The 19,458-nt window shown below is 35.8% G+C and overlaps 1 long non-coding RNA gene across 1 annotated transcript; it reads right to left on the bottom strand.

The window, feature by feature from the left end:
* Nucleotides 1-3,668: 3,668 nt before the first annotated feature.
* Nucleotides 3,669-12,260, bottom strand: LOC130542907 (uncharacterized). Its single transcript, XR_008957783.1, has 2 exons — nucleotides 10,902-12,260; nucleotides 3,669-8,294 (listed from the first exon to the last, which is right to left on the bottom strand). It is a non-coding gene; the product is annotated as an uncharacterized LOC130542907 (long non-coding RNA).
* Between the last annotated feature and the right edge of the window lie 7,198 nt (nucleotides 12,261-19,458).

Below are 19,458 nucleotides of genomic sequence, written 5' to 3'. Positions count from 1 at the left end.
TGTTTCCTTTATATTTTACATAGTGGATGCATCCCATGTTGCTATATGTTCTCACTGATAACAAATCATAGCCACCTGCTTCTCTGAGAATTGCTGTCAGCCAAATAGCACACCTCAAACAGAGGATTTTCTCCCTTACATGTCCCTTCTCCCAGACTTGTACCAATGATATACTGACACTAGGATACAAAAGGCTTAATTGTATCTCCTTCAAGACAAATGTATAAGTAGGAATAATTCTTTCGTAGTAGGTATCACTTTTATAATTATTTATCATTTCTTACTTGTCTTTGTCTATTCCTCCCATTTGCATGAAAGCTCTCCAAAGGAGATAAGAACCATTTATTTCTTAATCAGTGTTAAAATCCTATGACTAGTGAAGTGTCTAGTTCATGGTAAGCTCTCAATAAATATATTTTGTTTGTATTAAGAATGACAAATTAATTACTTAATTGATTAAGACTTTTGACCTTGTTTAAATTCAAACCATGGCATGTCTTGCCTGTCTTGGCTCCCTTATGTATAAAGTTAGAATACATCCTAGTTTTCCAGTTTATATCTACGTCCCTATGTAATTATTAATGGTTTTCCCTTTTATTCTCAAAAGTACCCTGATGTGAATGATAAATTAAATGACCATCCAATTTATGTCTCCAGAAACCTATCTTGTCCTTATTTTTTTATTACTATTTATTATTTGTATGTGTGTGTGCACGTGTGTGTGTATGAATTCGTTACCACCTTTGGAAGACTCTAATTTCACCACTTACAAAGTATAAAACCTTGAACATTTTGTTTAAATCTCTTTAAGCTTATACTTACTAGCTTAAAAAATATTAATCATGACACTAATCACTGTTATAATTTGCAAATTAGATAAAGAACAACAGAATCTATAATTAGGTATTTAAATGATGAATTCCCTGCCCTTAAGATCACCATGAAAGTTAAGACATCATTAGTTTATCAATATTATTTTATTTCTCCCATTTATTGCCTTAGGATATATATCTAAGTGAAGCTTAGGAGAAAAGTTTGTATATAGGCTGTGTACTTTCCAAAATTTAGTTCTCTCCATACTAGTTACCTACTTTAATGAGCAAGCATTAAAACATATATAAATCTTATTTTAAAGATTTAAGAAAGTATATTATACTTGAGGGGCGCCTGGGTAGCGCAGTCGTTAAAGCGTCTGCCTTCGGCTCAGGGCGTGATCCCGGCGTTATGGGATCGAGCCCCACATCAGGCTCTTCCGCTATGAGCCTGCTTCTTCCTCTCCCACTCCCCCTGCTTGTGTTCCCTCTCTCGCTGGATGTCTCTATCAAATAAATAAATAAAATCTTAAAAAAAAAAAAAAGGAAAGTATATTATACTTGTACACTTAATTTAAGAAGAAATTACTTCTTTTAATGTATATTTCCAAACTAAATTATAAGCATTAATACAAATAATTAAAAAATAACAATTATCACCTTTACTTTAGATGGGTTTTTCTCTTTTCTTGCGGAACAAAAAGAAGATATCTGTCAATATCATCTGAAAATGAAATTTTTAATTTTATGTTACCAATATGTAATAGTTTGGGTATATGTGTTTTAAAATACCAAGAATGACTTTTGCTTATCCTAGCTTAGTCATCAAAGCAATGGAAATTCTAAAAAAATATGACAAGAAAATTAGAAAACCAAGTAAGTACCCTAACCACAGATTAAAAAGTATTCAGGTTAGAAGGACAGAATGCTTCTTTTGGAGGCCTAGCTACCCAAATACATCAAAAAGAACGATGTTTTTGATTGAGGTCAGTAGATAGCAATAACACGGGCATTCCCTCTCCCCAAAACTGGCAAGCAAATAAACAAAAATGCTTTAAGTCTGTAGTTACATACACAGAGGTAAAAGAGATCAAATGCCAAGAGAACTCAGTCCTAAAAAATATTTTCTAAAGTATTTAATGATTGAGACCTTCGGTTCTGCCACCTTAAATAAGGGTCATTTTACTAAAAATTGGTAAAAAGATCAAATGGAGAAAAAAATGAATGAGTCAAAATATGGACTTTTGGTGGCCTTGTAAGCTACAATGAACCAGCCTTTTCTTTGTTCTACAATTACAAGTAGTAGCAATGCTAGAAAATGAGGAACTAATTGACTAGAGAGAATGAGAGAGAGGAAGATTATCTTGTATCTATCAGAAGCCCTAAAACATCTGGAATTGTTCAATTTAGTTCACATGGGCAATAAAATGGAAAAGCTGGTGGATAGTAATTTAGTGGCTTCCCACTTCATTGTGCTCTCTTTGTATTTTTGCAATCCATTTGATATGTATTTTTATTTTTGAATGCTAAATGGTGTTCATTATATAAATGAAATGAGCCACTTGGTGACTATCGAGACATTGTTTCTACAACCTGCCAAAAATTAGCTGAACAACTGCCATGAGTGATGATGGGGAACTAAGCCCTTGCATATGCTGAAAAAAATATAAAAATAAATTCCATGTGTATTGCATATCCCTCAATTCACAGCTGGCTAAGCCATTAAAAGCACTACATTTTTTTTCCAATTTGCTTCACACTGAATAGAATTTATGATTCTATTTGCAAAATTAACATTCATTTCCCTCTATTTTTCAGACGCTGATGATCTTGTTTTCAATTTCCAAGACTACAACATCAACTCTTTCCCCCTCTAGCCCTCTATTTTACACCAGTCTGTCTATTCATTATTTGTTATTAAGTCAAACAGGGCTGAGGAAGTGGAGAAGTGGTAATAAATAATTGTGTGACATAGGAAGGTGTTAGTAGGTAAGTAATAGTTGGATGGACAGATATACAGTCAATGATAGATAGATAATAGATAGATAAAAAGAGAGGAGATACTCACATAGAGACAGAGAGAATGAGAAAGAGAAAGAAAAAAAAGGACTTCACACACACATGTTTATGTATTTTAATACCATCAATCAAATCTTGAAGGGCCAATGACCCTTTCTTCCTGGTTCCTCTCATATGTTGGTTTTATGCTTTCAGTGCTCAATTTATACTGGGCAATTATATTAGCTTTATTTACTAGTCTTTTCTATCTTTCATATTCGTAAAAGCATTTTTGCTTCCTATTCAATGCCCAATTTTACCCATTTATCCCATGTTTTTCGGCAATGCTCAGCATTCAAGTCCATTTAATGGCTCCTCATTTAACCTCATATAGTTCCTCTTATCTTCTCTGAGTGTCAGTGTCTCTGTCTAATAAACAAAATGATGGTTACTCTTATTGACCTCCCAATAGGTTGTAAGAATTGAGTAGATGGTAAATGTGAAAATTTTTGTTCAGTATGATGTGTACTTAAAATTAAAAGAATTCTGAAAACTAAAACTGTATAAAGACATGTTATGAAGCAGGTCATTTCAGTCAATTCAATGAGCCATTTACATACATAGCAATTAAACAAAGGATCGAATTATGATTCGGTTTGATTTCCTTTGTTTGTCAAACCTAATTTTTCATACATATGAAAAGGAGATGAGAATAAATTAACCAAGTATACTTTAATGACTGTGTGCTGGAAATGATCACTTTCCTAACAGTTTTGATAGAAAAAATATTCTTCAAAGCATTTATATTAGAATCACAGTTTTGTTTCAACCCTTGGGATTATAATGAAATGTGATTAGTTTTTTTTTTAATTAAAGATTTTAATCATCAGTGCAAAATTCAAATATGGTATACATAAGATCAATGTATAACATGCATAAAATACAACTGACTTTTACAAAGAATTATTGTGAATATATGAACCACACAAGTGAGTAAATGCAAGTATTCATTCACTTAATCAAGTGCTAGATTTAAAAATCTATTTTCCTAAAAAGATAAACCTTAAATGGATCATATACTATTCAGTTTGTATCATTGAATATGAAGCCTTTAAATTTGAATACACTATAATAGGATTCTGAATATGAAACAAGGGGGAATTAACTCTGATCTTAATTTAATTTGATAACAAACCAAGGTTTAGAATATTACCCACACATGAAAGAAAATAAGCAGGCATTTGGGAAATAGGGGGAAAATGGACAACCTTAATATTTTGAGACACAAGACATTTGCATATTTTTCAGAAGTGTTTTGAGAATAACAGCCATTTGCCCATGTTTTTTATATTAAAAACAATTTCAATTGCCAATAGGAATGCTTGTAATTCCCATGCCCTCATAGGTAATGTAAAGTTTCTCGGAAGAAACAGAAATAATCATTCTGTGTTTTTAATAATTACAAAAGCCATAGGATGCAGCTCATCTTTCTCAAAACTTTACTTAATATACCTTTTCCAAGAGAAGTTTACAAATATTGTTAAAACTAAAGGAATTTAAAGCATTACAATGCTGTGTACTTTTGTTAGCTCTTAGGAAAAATAGAGAAGTTATATTATGCTAGCTACTTACGTAGTAAACATATTAAACTGTAACAATAGAAAGGTTATACAGAAATAAATATGCTATTAAGGTCAAATATGCCATATGAATTTAGAAATATACTCTTCGATTAAGAGGAATTCCTTCTTATACAGGGCTTAGTGATATAGAAGGGTAAATAGTATTTATATCAAATGTTTTCCTACAGTATGCTTGATGAATTAACTAATGCTGTTTCTCTCTTTTTAATTTTTTTGATTATTCCATAATTTCTCTTCATGACATAAGAAAACCAGGATTCCATGGGCAGAAAGCACACTTTTTGTTTTAAGCTAATAGCCCAAAAAGGATGTGGGCCACCATAAAAGTCTTGATATTGATAAGTACTTCCAAAGGATGATCTGGCCTACACAACTACTTGTCAGTTTTCTCCATTACAAGAATGTCAAAAAGGTCTGTAAATTCTCAATAAATGGCTAAGTAATATGTATCTTAATGAATTCAGAACTTTCCAAAGATTATTCACAGAATCAACTCTGATTCCACATTTAGTTTGTGAGTATAGTAGTCAGGGTTCACGATGACATTGTTTCTTTGTGACTCAGCAGGCAGCTTGCAATAATATGGGCTGGTGAAATTTGGTGTAGCTGAATTAAGTCGTAAGTATTTCCACTTAGTAAGTGCATATTGTTTTGCTTAAAATGTTGCAGAAGGTGTCTGTATGCAAGAACACAGCCAAAGAAAAAAATTCAAGGGACACATGACCAAAATTGAATCTAGGCAATGTTTCTATATTGTTAAATAACATATCAAGGTATATTTTGTGTCCATGTTAGGAAGAAAGAAAGAAAGAAAGAAAGAAAGAAAGAAAGAAAGAAAGAAAGAAAGAGAAGGAAAGGAGGGAGAGAGGAAGGAAAGAGGGGAGGGGCGAAGGAGGGGAGAGGAGAGGAGAAGAGGGAGAAGAGAAGGAGAGAGAAGAGAAGAGAAGAGAAGAGAAGAGAAGAGAAGAGAAGAGAAGAGAAGAAGAGAAAGAAGATAAAAAAGAGAAGAGAAAGAAGAGAAGAGACGAGAGAGAAGAGACGAGAAGAGAAGAGAAAGAAGAACAGGAGAAGAGAAGAGAAGAGAAGAGAAAGAAGAGAAGAGAAGAGAAGAGAAGAGAAGAGAAGAGAAGAGAAGAGAAGAGAAGAGAAGAGAAGAGAAGAGAAAAGGAAAAAAAGAAAAGAAAGGAAAAAGGCCCATGAAAGGCTAACCAAAACTTTTCATTTACTATTGGGACTTGAGTTCATGCCCCTGCAATGAACAAGATGCTTCTGGGAAACAAAGTTCACAAAGTTCAGGAAGAGGTATACATGGACTAGAGTGTGTCCTGAAAGTGTGTCTGAGTGTCCCATGTGGCTGAGTCAAACAGGGTCCTTTTCATGTGACAAGGTTTCCATTCTAATTCCAAATTGACAATTGCTTTCCCTGAAAGGTTCCACAATAGAACAAATGTGAGAAGCTTAATAATAGGTATGGTTTTATCCTGACAGACAATGCCATTAATTTTAACACTTGATCACTCAAAACTCTAGAAATGCTGATAGAAAACATGATGAATACTAAAGTCTTTTAAGGGGAAAACTATCATAAAAATAACAATGCTCTCTCTTTATTGCATTTGGACTACTATTATAGTTATCAATTAATAATACATACTAAGAAATATGAAATAAAAAATGACTTGAATATTAGTAACATGAGTAGACCAATACAAAGACAATGGTCTGTTTATTTTGGTTTACCCATCTGTTAAAAGTCATCCTAAGGGTCGTACAGACTACAAAAAATAGACTAGACTCATGTAATTATTTAGTCAAAAAATCAAATCTCACAAGGTACTGGAGGTTTAGAAACAATTTCCTAAGAAAATGGCTCATTCTTGTGAGGGAAATAACCACTTCTAATTTATCGAATGCTTACTTTGGAATTTGGTAAGTATAATTTCATTTAATATTCCAATGACCTTACAAAAAAAGGTACTATCAATTCTATTGTAATAACAGAGAAATTGAGGTTTAGAGACATTGACCGAATCGTCTAATTATATTTGTAAAGCTGCAGAGCTAACATCCAAACCAGTGATTTGGTGATTCCAAACCATGTGTCTCATTCACTCAAATTTTGGCAAGAGAACAAGTGAGCTTGCGTGTGAGGAATAAATAAACCTCAAGGACACTGGGGTACTCACTCAGTAGTGTGGTGTTGGCCAGAGATGTTGAAAGAGGGTGTAAGCTTAGTCTTCTTGAGTCAGGAATTTTGAGTAAGAAACTTTGAGTAAGGAAAGGGTTAAAGAGATGAAATGAGGAATAGTTTAGCAAGTTGCCTTTGCAGCTTTCCCAAAGTTTGGCTTTCTTGCATTTTGAAATCAATAATCAGGACAACAAAAACAATCTTGTTTTTTTTTTTCTCCAGTCTGCACAACATTTGAAGAGACAATGAAGTGTATGTCCCTAATCCACAAGACTGTTTGAAGTTTTCTAATGGCAGAAAGAATGGTTTCAACTTTCTATCAGAAAATTACACATTCTATCCTAAGTTAAATAATATACAATATACTTGGATATAGTAATTTTTATTTTTTAAAAGATTTTATTTATTTAAGAGAGGGGGGTGGTGCACAGGGAGAGGGATAAGCAGACTCCCCGCTGAGCAGGGATAATGCTTAATTGACTGAGCCACCTAAATGCCCTGATATAGTACTTTTTAAATGGATATATTACAATCCATTGAAAGAACATTATCTGTTCTAATAGACAACTGTTTGAGTATAAATTAATATGAGACACTGAAATTCTAATTACTATTTTAGTTGCTATAAAAAAGTATTGCATCATTTATCAGTTGAAATTCTTTCAACTACCTCAAAGTCAAATAAAATTGAGCCAATTTTCTAATCTATATATTTTAAATTTATATTTTCTAAAAATGAACTTGAATTTTCAAAAAAGTGAATTTATTAATTCGCTGCAACACTTGATACGTCAAAACTTATGACAAATGAAATGAAAAACAAACACTATGGTAATTATTGGTTTTCAGTATTTCTTTGAAATATTTTCTCTTAAACAAAGGAGGTAGAAAGACTTGAACTTCATATAATCCAACATCTCATTTTACAGGAGAGGCGGAAAAGCAAAGCAGCACATGACTTGCCTGAGGTCTCAGAACAGGGTAAGGATTGACACTCTGAACTCTAGTTCAATGTGGAACACTTTACAAAAATGTCCGTACATTTTTCCCTCCCATCAAGAAGCCTACCTTTTCATCCCTTGTGTCTTTACTAGTCTTCTAAGTTGTTTTTGCCAATGTTACATCATCAGTATGATGCAAGTAGATTCTTGGAAAATGTTTCTGTATTGGAGCTTGTTCTTTTATGGCTCTTAGAACACCAAGAAGGCTGGGGTAGCTTGTATAATAATAAGACACATGCCTCTCCGTTGTTCTTATCTCCTTGGCCAACTACCTGCCGAACATCTTGCTTATTAATGAACATATTCCAAATCATCCAACCACTAGTCAGTTTCCCATCTGTTCCCAACTAATTGCACACACAAGTCACCTGGAAAATAATAAACACCCAACAGACCAACAGAAGCATGAGTTAAATTATTGTTGTTTTAAGTCACTACATGTAGAGGTGACATGTTACACAGTGAAAGCTAACTGACACACAAATATATTTAAAAATCAAGGTCTCTGGGGCACATAGGTGGCTCAGTTGGTTAAGCATCAGTCTTCAGTTCAGGTCATGATTCTGGAGTCCTGGGATCAAGCCCTGCATCAGGGTCCCTGCTCAGCAGACAGCCTTCTTCTCTTTCTCCTCCCTGCTCATGCTCTCTCACTCTCTCTATTAAATAAATAAATAAATAAATAAATAAATAAATAAATAAAGTCTTTAAAGAAATTAAGGTCTCACAATACATCTTTGTAGAGTAACCCAAAATAGCAGATCTTCCATGTAGATTGTGTTGATAAAATTAAAAACAAATAAGAATCTGCTGCTTAACATTTATTGGAGCTACTCTAGCACTGCTGAGTCAAATAATTCCCACGAAATGTGACAAAAGACTTCCTTTTATTAAATGTATAAACGTTAATAATGAAAAAAATTGCAAAAATAAGATGACTCAGAAGTAAAGGAAAATTGACTAAGAAGACAGATTTGGTTCCTGGAGGCTGGTACATTTATATCTAACAGAAGAGGGGGAAAAAATAGGATAACACAAAACGGTTAACAGCAGCAACAAAAACAAAAATAATCAAAATTCAGATGGAATTCAGAGAAGCTTAAAGAGTTTCCATATTGAAAGAAAAAATTGTATTAGTTAATCATGTACATTTTCAGCAGCAAAATACCAGCCCTACTTAGCCTAATTAATGCTGCCTTAGGTAAATATTTAAACTGTCTTCAAACCCTTGCCATTTTATTAGTAAAACTAAAAAGTCCATGTAACCAAGCAGTCACAATTAAATAAATTGCATGCATGCATAAAAAAATCTACAATTGATAGTAAGTGCATGAGTGCTAGTTGAACATTTGAAGTACTCTGAGGATATATGTTTTGAGGCAAAAAACGTCCCCAAGTGTTTAGACCTGAGAGCCTCTAAACTGGGAGCTTAAGTGCCTTGGAATGCTAGGATAGTTTGGTTCAATAGTAGCTAACAGAACGTGATGCTGAGAGTCTGAGAGACAAGGTATAATTACATTCTCCACCTTTATCACTTTGGGAATTAGGAATGATGAAAGTAATGTTAAAACACATTATTTTCAGTAATGCATATTTAAATTTAAAATTTTAATTTTAAAATTTAAGTAGGTTGGCACGAATATTAGAACGAACACTGGAGAGTAATTATAAGTACAGTTTCCATTATATAAAGTACCAGAATATGCCACAGCTAGAAAATAAGATCGGCTTTCTATGTGCTTAATAAGTAAGCACGACAAACATGACAAATTTCAAAGTCTATAGGTTAAAGATATCAATGATTCTAGTACAGGAAGAGTTGATGCTCCAAGAAATAAAACACTTAGCAATTTTGAAGCAAAGCAAGTAAACAATCTTGGGAAATACAAATTCTACGTAGTGAAGACAACTGGAGGGGAAGATTGGGCCCGGGGTGAGGGAAGGGGGGAGTGTAGGAATTAGAGAAGGAGGAGGAGTATTTGCAATGTGCAATTTCTGATCCATTTTCTATGAATTTGGCACCCTGGTTAAATGCATTAATGCCCCCCTAATTTTTCATGAATGAATTTTGAATGCTTAAAAAGTTAACAATATTCATCTTGAAATGTGGTCATTTCAACATGATTAGCATCATGGATGATGTCATTAAGTGTCTCACTCACTGACAGTAGTATTCCTATTCTAAGGGAATTTTAGACAAGTGACACTTGCACCCTTTATCTGTTCACACTATCAAACATAGATTCTCTGACTTTCAGCAAGTTCTCTTTATTCCTGTTAGATAACTTCTTGTCTTTTACTATGAAATATTTTTTTCATTATAATAACCAGCCTTTTGACTACTTAAATAATAGGAACAATATTATGTGGAAGATTTCATTTTCAAATTGTAGAATTATAGCAGGTTTTAGCAACTCCCTCAGCAGGGAGTTTTGAAAGTGCAAGTACGTCTGGACACATAAGAATTAAGACAGAAACTTTAGTTTGCTCTTTTTGGCTTGCTTTGGTGCCATTGTCATTGTTAGATGCCACATAACCCAAACCAGTATAATATCTCTAATTCAAAATGATACCTCTTAGTTAAATGAATTTCCAGTAGCAGTGGGAATGGACATGTCTACGTGGGCGCACCTGCCCATGTGTGTGTGGTATGCATATTTAAATTATATCATATGTATATTTTAAATAACTTTTTACTGATCTGATCACTTGAAACACAGATTACTTATTAAGCTAAAAACATACAAAATTTTGAGGTGCTTGTGTGGCTCAGTCAGTTAAGTGTCTGCCTTTGGCTCAGGTCATGATCCTAGGGTCCTGGGATTGAGCCCTGAGCCCCTGTAAGGCTTTCTGCTAAGGGGGGGAGCCTGTTTCTCCCTCTCTCCATCTCCCTCTGCCCCTACTCGTGTGCTCTCTCTCTGTCAAATAAATAAATAAAATCTTTTATTTATATTATACACACGCACACACACAATTTCAGAAAGAAAAAGGAGAAAGTGAGAGAGAGGAGAAAAGGGGAGGAAGGAAGGGAGAGAAAGAAAAGGAGAGGAGAGGGGAGGAGAGGAAAAGAGGGGAAAGGAAAGGAGAGGAAAAGAAAAAATCAGGGAGTATAGATAAGAAGTATAGGGTAAGTTGCGAAGTAAATTATAAATGTTTTAATTGTTTTGGTCCATCAGAAATGAAATCAGTTTTCATAAAGAACTCAATTGGACTCATTTTTGTACTTTGATCCACTGATTAACATTTGCAACCATTAACTCACTTTCCTGATGGAGACGACTGTCAGATCGTGCTGCTTCCAGAGCCAGGCGCAGAGTTTCCAGCTGTGGATGCAGGACAGATCAAAGCATATGATGGACTCTCTACAACACAGTCTATCTGGAATACTAATAATAGTCTGTATTACTTGTAAAGAATCAAGTCATTTTTCTCCACTCCTTCAAATAATCAGGGTTTCCTTGTACATGCTATTAATTGATTCAATATGCGGAAGGAATGTCTGAACTTTTCCCACGCCTTACACTTACTCGTTTTTTATTATATACATTAGTCTACCTCCAGAGGTTGTTTTAATTCAAGTCAGGTTTTTTTGTTTTTTTCCATAAAGATGGAATGGGTACTTGTTCTGTTTAGCTTTGTATGCTATGCATTTTCATATGTTTTATAATTGTGTCTATATGTGTCATCACCTACTCTGTTCAACATTGCTGCTGCTTAACTTGCTTACAGTAGAATTTCATTATCTACTTTGATAAATAGTGCGATTTTTACTATGGATCCCTTACACAGATTGTTTGTCCTATCAGACCCTTCTTAGGATTTTGAACCCAGTAGTTCAAAGCCCTGACCAATGACTGACAATGATTCACAGGCTCTCAGGCTATGAAAGCCTTGAGGGGAGTTTTCTCTTCTTGTTTACATGTTTGTTTGCTTTAGATGTGACAATAACCATTTGCTTTCATTTCATTCCTGATTCACTCTTTACATGTTTATAGTTTCTTCTACCATTTAAGTAGATACTTAAGAAATAGCTTCGGATGCATGGCTCTTTAAGGGTTTTGGAATGCACAAGATGAGCCAGTAGTTGCAGTGTATTCCTAATATCTTTAGAAGATGAAAAGCTTAATGGGGGATAAGTCTTGTAATTTCTAGTCGAATAAACATTTATCAAACACGTGAGATGTACAAGAGCTGTGTGATTGAGGATGAGAGGGCACAGAATAAAAAGATATTTAAAAACAGAATCTCTTCCCTCACATGGCTTACAATCCAGTTTTCTAAGAGGGTACAAAAAATTATTGAGAACTCCCTGTGTGGTCATTGTTTGCGTAAGCATCAGAGTGGGTAGAATAGTGTCCTCTACACTTTCTATAAGCCATTGAACGAAGGAAAAGATTCTGCCTTGGGTGTTATGAGCAACTGAGGTGTAGAGAGCTAATGAATTTATATGCAATGAAAAATACAGCGAGACAATCTTATTTTCTTATTTAAAAACAAAAAAGGCTTTAATCTTCCCACTACAGATTTGCCCTTGCTAGTTCTAATGTTCTTAGCTGACTGAAAAGTTTAACTCAAGAGTGTTATCTATGTGATGGGTATTTCATGTATGACATAACCGTGTGTGCCTTTTTTCTTTTGTCACAAGTATGATTAAAAACAAAAACAAAGACATAGGAGTGACTCAACAATTTTTCCCTGAAATAACGTCAGTTTGGTGAAAACTTACTTCACATCAAAATGCAGTTCTGCTGTGATGGAGAGTAAGTAGTTAGACTATGTAATTCAAATTATTTTCTTTCATCTTGCAGCCATTTCCGGGAGGATGCATTATGCATTGGCTGCTTCTACAATTCAATGGCCAGAAGGAAAGCCTAACGGTCCGAAGGAAAACAGGGACCCAGCTTGCATGCTCCTCTGTTGGGCATCACAAGAATGGAGAGAAAAAAAATGCAACGTTCCACGTTTTGTGGGGAGGGTGCCGGAAAGGCAGCTTAGCATGGCCTACACAATTAAGCTGGCCCAGGGCACAAAGAAGTGCAGAGGAGAAGAATTTCTAAATCCCATGTTTTCTCAAACTATTCTAAAATTTTAAAAAATTATAAATAAATGCTGGTCTAGCACATTTTTACTAGTTATACATCTGGAATATTAAGAAAATGGACATGCATATGTTAAATAAACATTTACCCTTTAATTTGAAAGGAATGACTGACAGTGTAGGATTGTGCGGAAGCTGACTGGATGGGAAATATATGAGGGTAATATTGGTATGTCTTCAATGTTATCTTTCCATCTGCAGCTATTTAAGAACAATGCACATATTCATATTTTTCAAATAGTGGTAAAGACTTTAAAAACACTGCTGCTTTTTATGAGGAATACCATTTTTTTTCAGAGTTGAAAATATCCTCCACTCAAAGTAGCATACTTTTTAATCATGATTCAACGCATAACACCAGTGATATTTTTTAAATGGGTAATGTAATAAATCTTTGATTATTGTACACAAAAGTCTATTATAGTATTAGTGTGGATAATACATAATGGAGAAGATAATAAAAATCTAATCAAAGTCAAATCAAAATTAATATTATAATACCCTTCTGAGACTCATCTGTTATATATGTTAATATTATGTAATAGGTAATAAAGTGGGAGCAGGAACAATTTACATTTTGGAAAAATCCTTGAAACATCGTGAATTATTAAATCAGAATTTATTCTTATTTTGTCTCATAATAATGTAAAAATATTTAAAGACACTTAAAGCTGTCAGGGGACAAATTTTCTGATGAAAGCAGAGGGCATACAAAATTCTCAACAAGATCCTAGCCAATAGGATCCAACAGTACATTTTGTGCAACAGTACAAAAAGGATTATCCACCATGACCAGGTGGGATTTATTCCTGGGATGCAGGGGTGGTTCAACATTTACAAATCAATCAATGTGATAGAACACATTAATAAGAGAAGAGACAAAAACCATAGATCCTCTCAATGCAGAAAAAGCATTTAACAAAATACAGCATTCTTTCCTGATTAAAACTCTTCAGAGTATAGGGATAGAGGGAACATTCCTCAATATCATAAAAACCATCTATGAAAAGCCCACAGCAAATATCATTCTCAATGGGGAAAAGCTGAGAGCTTTTTGCTTAAGATCAGGAACACGACAAGGATGCCCACTCTCACCACTTTATTCAACATAGTACTAGAAGTCCTAGCATCAGCAATCAGATAACAAAAAGAAATAAAATGTATTCAAATTGGCAAAGAAGAAGTCAAACTCTCTCTCTTCACAGATGACATGATACTTTATGAGGAAAAGCCAAAAGACTTCACCCCCAAATTACCAGAACTCATACGGCAACTCAGTAATATGGCAGGATACCAAATCAATGCACAGAAATCAGTTGCTTTCCTATACACTAACAGTGTAACTATAGAAAGAGAAATTAGGGAATCAATTCCATTTATAATAGCACCAAAAACCATAAGATAACTTGGAATGAACCTAATCAAAGAGGTTAAGGATCTCTAATCTAGAAACTACAGAACACTTATGAAAGAAATTGAAGAAGACACAAAAAGATGGTAAAACATTCCATGCTCAGGGATTGGAAGAATAAACGTTGTTAAAATGTCTATGCTGCCCAGAGCAATCTAGACTTTCAATGCCATCCCAATCAAAATACCAATGGCATTTTTCAAAGAGCTGGAACAAACAATTCTAAAATTTGTATGGAACCACAAAAGACCCCAAATCTCCAAGGAAATGTTGAAAAAGAAAAACAAAGCTGGGAGCAACCCACTGCCTGATTTCAAGTTATATTACAAAGCTGTAATCACCAAGACAGCATGGTACTGACACAAAAACAGGCACATAGATCAATGGAACAGAGTAGAGAGCCCAGATATGGACCCTCAACTCTATGGTCAACTAATCTTCAACAAAGTAGGGAAAACTATCCAATGGAAAAAAAGTCTCTTCAATAAATGGTGCTGGGAAAATTGGACAGCTGTATACAAAAGAATGAAACTCGACCATTCTCTTACACCATACACAAAGATAAACTCTAAATGAATGAATGACCTCACTTTGAGACAGGAAACCATCAAAATCCTAGAGGAGAACATAGACAATAACATCTTCATTATCGGCCACGGCAACTTCTTTCCAGACACATCTGCAAAAGCAAGGGAAACAAAAGCAAAAATGAACTTTTGCTACTTCATCAAGATGAAAAGCTTCTGCACAACAAAGGAAACAGTCAACGAAACAAAGAGGCAACCCATGGAATGGGAGAAGGTATTTGCAAATGACATTACAGATGAAGGGCTAGTATCCAAGATCTATAAAGAACTTCTCAAACTCAACACCCAAAAAACAAATAATCAAGTCAAAAAATGGGCAGAAGACATGAACAGACACTTCTCCAAAGAACACATACAAATGCTTAACAGACACATGAAAAAACATGCAACATTATTAACCATCAGGGAAATTCAAATCAAAACCACGTTGAGATACCACCTTACACCAGTTAGAATGGCAAAAATTAATGAGGCAGGAAACAACAAATGTCGGAGAGGATGTGGAGAAAGGGGAACCCTCTTACACTGTTGGTGGAAGAACGTATGTTGGTACAGGCACTCTGGAAAATAGTATGGAGGTTCCTCAAAAAGTTAAAAATGGAGCTACTCTATGACCCAGCAATTGTACTACTAGGTATTTACCCCAAAGATACAGATGTAGTGAAAAGAAGAGCCACATGCACCCCAATGTTCATAGCAGCAAAGTCCACCACAGCCAAACTGTGGAAGGAGCCCAGATGCCCTTCAACAGACAAATGGATAAAGAAGATGTGGTCCATATATACAATGGAATATTACTCAGCCATCAGAAAGAACGAATACCCACTATTTGCATCAACATGGATGGAACTGGAGGGGATTATGCTAAGTAAAATAAGCCAAGCAGAGGAAAACAATTATCATATGGTTTCATTTGTACGTGGAACATAAGGAATAGAATGGAGGACACTAGGAGAAGGAAGGGAAAAATGAAGCAAGGGGGAATCGGAGGGGGAGATGAACCACGAGAAGCTATGGACTCCTGGAAACAAACTGAGGGTTTCAGAGGGGAGCGGCGTGGGGGGTTGGGCTAGTCTGGTGATGGATATTAATGAGGGCACATATTGCAATGAGCACTGGGTGTTATACGCAAACAATGAAGCATGGAACACTACATCAAAAACTAATGATGTACTGTATGGTGACTAACATAACCTAATTCAAAAAAGAAAAGCGGAGGGTATAAATAAAAATTCTGCTCAAAATGTCATCTTCTATAACCAGATGTTGTCATGAGTGTAGGAATTGCAAAAGTATCATATTCTAAGCTATATTAACAGAAAAGATAACAACAAATCTTGATTTTGAAACTAAACACTTCGTATTTGAATTGTGTATTATCTGAAGTAATTATCTCTTGTGATGTATTTAAGAAAGATGATAACAGATGGGAAAGTTGCCAGGGAAGAGACGTAAGTTTGTAGATGTCTGAAGAACTCTAATAATATTAACAGTCCTACTTAGTGTACATGTAATGTGTATCTGTCATGGTTTTGTGTTTTATCATGCAGTAAGCCATCTAATTTTCACCAATAAGATAGAACCTGATTTTACTTCTTGTTTTACAGCTAAGCAATGATCACAAAGCTATTGCCAACAGTAGGACTGCTGGCATTCATCTAAACATAGGCAGTCTGGATCCTGGGTCTCTGCTCTTAACTACTAAGTTATGATGAGTAAGATTAATGGCATTATATCAATCTATAGGGAGATTCCGGGAGATAGCAGTTTTTGTTTGCACCTTTATATATTTGGAAGAATGACTCATAAGATTTATGGATGACACATTGTTGACTAAACTGATCTAATACAATGTTCTTAAGTTGAAACATTCTAGATGAACTTCAAATTACAATAGGGGCGCCTGGGTGGCTGGTCAATTAAGCGTCTGATTCCTGACTTCAGTTCAGGTCATGATCTCAGGGTTGTGAGATCGAGCCCCAGGTCAGGCTCCACATTAGGCATGGAGGGGTGAGGTGTTGGGGATCCCTATCCACATTCAAAACAGCTCCGGAGTTCACTTAAGAAACTTCAGCAACCCAGTCGAACAAAAAATCTGAGAAAAACCACACAAAAAGAAAAGAAGGCTTTGTTTTGCCTGAATCATCCTATCACCTAAGCCAGCATTGCTCAGAGCCAAGAGCCAACTTCCCAGTTACAGACTTCCCCTCACCAAGGAAGAACAGGGTGAGCAACCAATTTTCCCAGCCTTTCAGGCCATTGTATCAGGTCCAGCTTCAATTTCATCCCTCTCAGCCCCACAAAGCAAGACATATCGATACCCTGATAAGAACAAGAAAGAAAAGCAGTCATGCAGCAGGAGCAATCACAAGTCACAGTGACCTGCTCAACAGACAAACCCAGCAGTTTAGGCCACTGAAGAAGGAACCAAAGTCTACCACCGCCCCCTTCAGATTTCTCCAGCTTTCACCTCATAGGAATTCATGTTCACTGACACCAGACACCTGAGTCCCTCCCTTCTCCTATTGCTGCCCCTTGCTATCTTGTGTGTACTAGGGGCTAGCCCCTCTATTAGTGCACCTAGACACCACTGGCCTCATGCCTGGCATTGGCCTCCACAATGTACGCATTACCTGAGGAAAATTGTGCATCCGCAGGAGAACACTTCCAATGCTTATGGACACAGATGAGGTCCTGTCTCCTGTCGCTAGCCCACACCACTGCACTCATCTGCAGCTAGCACCTTCAGTTGTCACCTGCACACCCCCTGCACAATTCCCATCACTGGCTTCTACTGTCATGCATCCATAACAAAACCCAGCAGTACCCCCTGACAGCCGGGGCCTCCACAGCTCCCAGTGTGCCCACAGTTGGTCCACCACTGGCTGTCTACCGGGACTCCCACCACTATCTGTTCAGCCGCAACCAGCAGCTGCCACTGCATAGGTAACTGCAGCTGGCCCCCTCAACCATGGGTGTGCACACAACCAGCAGTGCCCACCACTGCTGCCCGCCCTGGTCTGGAGCCACTTGACCAGGGAGCTTCTGAGGACCCCAGCAGCCTTTGAAGCCATTGCAGACCCCTGGAGTGCTCATCAAGGACCACATAGTTGTTGATACGGCAGACCCAGTTGCCTGACCTGAAAAGACATCATGACTTTCAGGAACAAATGAAGTAAGTTAGACAAAGACAAGTACCGTAGGATATAACTTTTATGTGGAATCCAAAAAAACCTGAAATCATAGGAATACAGAGTAGAATAGTGATCACCAGAGGCTGGAGTAGAGGAAGCATGGAGATGTTGGTCAAAGGGTATAAATTTCCAGTTATAAGATGAACAAGTTTTGGGGATCTAATGTATAGCATGGTGATCATAGTTAAAAAAAACTATGTCATACACTTGCCAGGACAGTAAATCTTAAATGTTCTCATCACAAATGGGACATGGTAATTATGTGATGTAATGGCGGTGTCAGCTAATGCTATGGTGGTAATCATTTCTCAATATTTAAGTGTACCAAATTAGGGCACCTAAGTGGCTCAGTCTGTTAAGTGTCCGACTTTTGATTTTGGCTCAGGTCATGATCTCAGGGTCATGAGATCAAGTCCTGCAGTGGGCTCTGTGCTCAATGGGGAGTCTGCTTGAAATTCCCTCTCTCCCTTTGTCCCTTCCCCCATTTTCACTCTATCAATCAATCAATCAATCAAAAATCTTTAAAAAAAATAAAATCAACTTGCACACTTTAAGCTTACAGTGTTATATGTCAATTACATCTCAATACAACTAGAGGAAAAAAAGAAATCATTTTTATAATTTAATTTGGTAATATTTGCCAAAATCTATATTCTTATGCTTTATCTCATTATTGAGAGAAATAATCTTAAATGATAAGAAAAAGTTTTATTCACAAGGTCAAAGTTTCCTCATAAATCAAACCAAATTGATTACTATGCGCTTATATATGATAGCATTTTTCAAGTAGTGTCCTAGGGTAAAGAATGCTAAAGGGTACAAACCTTCCTTTCCCTACAGAAAGCTTTTTCTACTGATTGTATCGGTCAGAAATCTATAGACTTGCTACTCTGAATTAAGAATTTACCTAAAAGTTTTCCAACAATGAACCCCAGAATTAAGCCAGGCTCTTACCTTTTGGATTATAAAGAATTTGGGTGCCATTCCCTTAGCATACAGTACTTACCTTATATTATTATTTCCTACTATTAGGTATTTGCTCTCAAACGTCAACTTTCTCCATCTAATAAAGGCCTTGAGGGGAAAAGGCTAACTTTTGTTTTCCAAGGTATACCCGGAACCATGTACATATGAAGCACCAGTAAGTATATGAATGAATCAGTGAATAGATGGGTGAATGAGTAAATTAATTAATACGTAGATGTCTAGAAAAGAAGAGTATATATTTTCCCCTTCTGATTGGCTACATAGGCATGTGGAAACAAAGTTCTTTTGCTGACATTTCTTTCACCTTAGAATTGTAAGCATAAGACAAAATTTTGTAACTCAAAAAGGAAAAATTGCTTTCAAAATTATTTGTAAGAAGCAAAACTACTGGTTCCCAGTTAGCGTTTGGAAAAAAAAAAAAATGGCACCTTAAGGGCACCCAAACTGCTCCTGACTTGGTGGAAACCATATGCAAATCATATTGTTGGTGAGAGATCTCAAGTATGAACAGTAATAATAATAAGACAAATATTGATGACCAG

This window comes from Ursus arctos, unplaced genomic scaffold (genome assembly GCF_023065955.2).
Source record: "Ursus arctos isolate Adak ecotype North America unplaced genomic scaffold, UrsArc2.0 scaffold_6, whole genome shotgun sequence".
In the NCBI taxonomy this organism is placed as follows: Eukaryota; Metazoa; Chordata; class Mammalia; order Carnivora; family Ursidae; genus Ursus; species Ursus arctos.
Note: the sequence above shows the minus strand (reverse complement) of the source record. Positions and strands in the feature narration are given on the sequence as shown.